The sequence below is a fragment of the Callorhinus ursinus genome, unplaced genomic scaffold, assembly GCF_003265705.2.
Source record: "Callorhinus ursinus isolate GAN/ISIS: 27379988/994484 unplaced genomic scaffold, GSC_fseal_2.0 scaffold5, whole genome shotgun sequence".
Classification (NCBI taxonomy): Eukaryota; Metazoa; Chordata; class Mammalia; order Carnivora; family Otariidae; genus Callorhinus; species Callorhinus ursinus.
In genome coordinates, this window is record NW_027397067.1 from 55089207 (window position 1) to 55095206 (window position 6000).

Genomic DNA, 6000 nt, shown 5'->3' on the forward strand with positions numbered 1-6000 from the left:
TGACCATGAAATCTAATTCAGAAGTGCCTCATCTTAGTACATCCTTCTAAGCTAATCTTTTGAGAGTGTTTTAGACTTACTGACTTTCTCATACTCGTGTTCATTCTTCAACTCAGAATACTCTTCATTTCTTCTCTCCCAAGTCTACTCAATCCACTGTCATCAGGGTCATCGATCCTTTATACCACTTAATCTTGGTGTGAATGACCCTGTCCTGATCCTAACTGAAATCAGTATTTGGCACTGTGGACCAATTCATTATCAAAACTTTCCCCTCAATGATCTTCCAAAGCAGCACACTCTTCCTTTTCTTTTTCCAATCAGAATACTCCTTCTTTGTTAGTGCTCCCTCTCTCTGTCTCTCTCCCTCCCTTGATGATTTTGCCCACTTCCATTGTCTCAGCAACTATTTATACAGTCATGACACCCACATTTCTGCCTCTAGCTTGGCAGAGCTTGAAATAATAGCATCCAGCTTCATGACTGACCTCTCCATCTGAAAACCCCTTGAATGGAAACTGGCATAAATTGCTTAAGAAGTATGTTGAAAGAAAAAGTGACTCATTTGTTAAAAAGGGAACATTGGAGATTGGGGAACAAATGCATTAGTAGTGACATTTCTAATAGATAGGAACTAATATATCTCTTTTTTTACACAAAATTAATTTTGGGAAAGAAGCAGGAATTTTTCTGTGTTTATACTTTTATTGAACTTTCTGATGAGACTTTCCGCAAGCTTTCTATCATGTTATAAATGCAAAACAGAGCTTTATAGGATAACTTCACTAGGGAGCTTCTGATAAACAGAATGGGTCAAACAGTATGTGAAAGCAATTGGGTGCTTTTTTTTTTTAAAGACTTTATTTATTTATTTGAGAGAGAGAGAGTGAGAAGGAGAGAGAATCTGAAACAGACTCCATGCTGAGCACAGAGCCTGACACGGGGTTCAATCCCACGACCATGAGATTATGACCTGAGCTGAAACCAAGAGTCGGATGTTTAACCAACTGAGCCACCCAGGTGCCCCAACAACTGGGTGCTCTTTAATGTAATTCTTTATTACCTACATTTTGCCTCTCCAAACATAGCCTGATTTTTTAAAATTTTTTATTATGTTTAGGTAGCCAACATATAGTACATCTTTATTTTTGATGTAGTGTTCAACGATTCACTAGTTGCCCATAACATCCAATGCTCATCACAACACATGCCCTCCTTAATACCCATCACCCGGTTACCCCATCCACCCACAGATGGACTTGTAAGCAGGTGCATATATGGAACAGAATCCAAATGAACAGTAGTCAATTAAAAAAATAAAACAAAGATGACCCTAGACATCCAAGCATTTGTTTTGACAAACTAAGATATGTTACAGATATATATGAGTCAAGTGAAAAGAGAGAGTCATGAATTACATCCAGAAATCCAGAATCAAATCCTTGAGGTGGAAAATACTAGAACAACAGAGCCAGAATGGGTCATTTCACAGAGAATAAAATTGAAGATTATGACCTTGTCAGGTCCACATTCACACTGAAGATCACTGGAATTTATATCCCCTGGGTCCCAGTTTATTTTTTAATCTCACTAATTAATTATTGAAAAGCATTTAATTATCCTTTAGCTTACCAAGATAAATACAACCTTATGGGAACCATACTTCTGAAAAATGCCATTAGCAGATTTTATCTTATGTGAAGGAACTATATTGATCCAATTAAGAGATTTCAGAAATTTCTATAGTTATCAAAACAATGAAAACATTGTGAGAGTTGATGCACTTTGCACTTCTGGTTTCACATGCCATCTTTTACTGTATAAGCTAGAATGAATATTTATTCTAGACGAACCAGGAGAGACTATGGACTCTGAGAAACAATCTGAGGGTTCTAGAGGGGAGGGGGGTGGGGGGATGGGTTAGCCTGGTGATGGGTATTAAAGAGGGCACGTTCTGCATGGAGCACTGGGTATTATGCACAAACAATGAATCATGGAACACTACATCAAAAACTAATGATGTAATGTATGGTGATTAACATAACATAATAATAAAAAAAAGATTTTTCTTCAAATTGGACATTGGTGCAAATAAAAATACTTTATCATCTGCTGTACACTGACAGGTGATATATGTAGAGTCTCTTGACAATGAGGTATGGCTCAAAACAGGAACCGTACAGCTGCTTTGAACATCCAATTCTAGGATCTTATACATATTTTCACTTATAATTTGAACTGAATTAAAATATCATTGGCATATATAAAAGAATCTAATGTGATCCCTTTTTCTCTCCTCATAAATTTCACTTCCATATTGGAGACTTTCCTTACTAATCAGAATGAAGTTACAGAGCTATGACATAGCAACAAACATTTCTGACACCCCCAAGTATTATTTCACCATTGATTTTGTCACCTAGTATGTAATATATTTCCATTTTATTTATCAAAGAAAATCCTACATGATTAATATATGGATCCATCTAAATGTTCTTCTCAATTTTATATGATAGTATATAGCATGTTCATTAAATTGTGCAGAACAAGGCAATAGAATTGTCTGTAGTAATGTACAATTCAAGGAGTTTATAACTTGTTAGAATGTGCATACCTTTTTAGGGCTCAGTCGATTCCCAGAAAGAAAGAAAGAAAAAAGTACATGTCAAATCTGTAGGTAATAAAGCAGGTCTGGAAATCATAAAATAAATCACCATAGGAAGATGAATTGTTGAATGAAAGGTGAGAGAACTTTTCCTTGTACAACAATCAGGAACTCACTGAACAAAACAAATTATCCCCTGTCAGCCAATTGAATAGCCCCCTCAGAGAGATGAAAGAGTTTTAAATATAAAAGAAGCCTGTTAAATGTGTATAGGCAACTGCTTTGCACATCAGGTGGCATGACAATAAATTTCGTATTTCTTAAGTTTACTCCAAATAACATTTCATTGCTTTACAAACTTTATTAAAATAAACAACACTAAAGTTTTCTTTTAATATGAGAATAATTCCTTAAATTTGATTTGCTCTTGAATAAATAGATCAACATGGATTTGGAAGAAAGAACTCGTTATGTTGTAAAGATAATGGAAAGATGAAATAACTATGAGCTTCAGCCAACAAAAAGAAGTCTAACTTTTACCGATATGTTTCTTACAGTTAAAATAAATTTGGTTAGATCACCTAAACTCACAGAATGTGAATTTCATAAAAAGCATTGTAGAGATACATTGGTTGGTTACATTTTTTATACATGTAGTGAGATTAGAATTTCTGTAACAGATAAAACATAAAATTGCAAAAACCTTTGTATTAAAACCTCAATGGTCCCATGTCTGTTTCCATTTTTGAATAGTTATTGATGAATACCTTCATTTTAAACCCCATTTTGTTACTTTTGGGGATACTGAAATATTATTTTGTGTTCCATTAAAGGACAAATATAAGCTGCCTTTGGTTCATAAACTAAACTCACTGATCTCACAAACTTCCCAAGGGGTTTGAATGAGCCTGAGCTGTGGCAAGTATTCAGTCACTGTGAAATAGATCTGGGTTTTCTGCCTCAGATTTAGATTGACCTTGACCATGAGTTCTGTAAGACTTTTAAATTGACAAATCAATTACAGTGCTCCAAAATCACCTTGGCTCCCTCCCACACTATCTTCCTTTCCCTCTTGTTTATGCCCAAATATACACAGGCAGCCAGACAGTATACCTTGAGAAGCCAGACAGGATGTCAGACAGCCATGGCTCTTTTGAGCTAACCATTCTAAATGTGAAATAGAGAAGATATATCTCCTGAATACTCTAAGTGTCCTGCCAACAACCTCTTCCATCTTCCTTCTAACCTGAAATCTGTAAAGACGTTTCCCTCTTTAGATTTTCTATAAAATTTCTTGCCAGGCTAATAATTCTCAATATTTGTAATATCATGAAACACATAATATGTATATAGAACAATCGTATAAACAGAGGGCCTCTGACTTTCCTGAGGTTGAAAGATTAATATTTCTTCCAAATTGAAAAGTTCTTACTGAGAAAAATGATGGAACAATATGTTGCATATATTTTAATTATTTCATATATAGTAATTTTGTCTTCCAAAAATGTATTTTTTGAGAGCATCCTCCATATTTTTGCCATTTCCCATTTCCTTCTATATACTACTGGTTCCACAGTAAAAAGGAAGGAAAGAGAAAGAAAGAAAGAAGAAGAAAGAAGGAAAAAGAAAAAAGGAATCAACAAAATCCTTTATTACGGGTTCTGCTTGATGAGAAAGTTATAAAAGTTCATTGCTCCCCACAGTCAATACCTATATATAACTTTAGGAATTGTATTTTTGTGTTTGTTTAATCATCTGACTGGAAAATATAATTTTAATGAACTTCATTTTTGGCTCTCATGTGTTTGAAATCATTATAATTGCACTCTTAAAATGAGGATATAAGGTGCATAGTCTATACTCAAAGAACTTACAAGCTAAGATTATAGCTGACCGGAATTTACCATAAATTGTTTTACCATAAATTGTTACCCTCCTTGTCTCTCCTCTCCCTAGTAAAGCCTCTGATAAATGCCTTCACAGAATGGTCATAAATTTAGACCTTTGATCCTTCTATCAAAACTGATTATATAGTGTCTAATACCTAGAACAATTTCCATCTAATTATTACAATGGCATTTATCAGAATAATGTTCCTTGACATTTACCACAAATTATACTGTTTAGATTTTGTAACTTGGGCCTTTAAAAAAAAATTCAAAGTATTTTCTGTCATGGTACATTTTACATACTGTACATGTACCTTGATTAGTTTTGCAATTTCCTTTTTAAAATTTGATAACTTTTTACAGGAATCTATGCCACTAGATTAGGTAGAATTTTTATTGAAACTGGCATTTCTCTTGATAAGCTTTTCCATTATTTAGAATGTGACCAACTTTCTTATATACATTAATTATAAAATGTCTACGAACTTCTCTTGCAAGTACAAAATAAAGACAAGATGGAACATTAGAATTCTCCTTCAAAGGCTATCAAGGAGAAATAACAAAAACCATTTCAAAAGTCCATACATTCCATGGCATGATTTTAGAGCTTGTGTCATTTGGTTGTGCTGCTGATTTTTAAAATTGGCAATAAAGCTCTGCTTAGTCTTTTTATTACAGCAGTACACACAGTATGGTGGCATTTTGAAAACTTTGTAAACTTATTCTTTGACAATAAAAGAGTTTCTCAAAGAGAATATTAAACACTAAAAATGTTTTCCAGCTAATAATAAACTGCATCAGCAAATGGAAGTCAATGAGACATAGGAGGAAGAGCAATGATCTGAGGTCATGAGATTTTAATCCCAGATACAGGTTTGTTTTACTGAACTCTTGCAATTTTATCTGAAAAATAAGAGTTGGTCACATAGAGTCTATATCCTTTAAAACTGCAAACCTAATGATTACTTTTCTCCAGAGGCCAAAAAAAATGTGATCAAATAATCAAAATGAATCCTATGCATATTCTTGCTGTTTAAAGGAGACATGGAAAAGTAAACGTTTTGTTCCATGGATCTAGGAAGATAATTCAGTTGAAAAAAAATGCTTATTTATAACTTCCTATTCACTTAGTATGGTCAAAGGTCAAAGGCATTATATTGGTCTAAGCTGCTAGTCAAGAGTCCTGGGAAAATTCATAGCTAGACTCTATGGATGATTTCAAATAAAATACTTTTTTTTTTCTGATTTCACTTCTGAATAATAATAGAAACAATATCAGTTTCTAATTTTTCCACAGGAATAATGAGAAAATTTAATACAGTGTTATTGGAAATAAAATGTGAAATGCATATTGAAGCAATTTGAAATATGTTATAAAAAAGTAAACTAAGAACTAAAATTGTAAGTAAACTAAGAACTAAAATTCTCATTATTTTCCCCATAACATTATAGAAAAAATTACAATATTTGGATTTAAAAAAATTAATCAGGGCGCCTGGGTGGCTC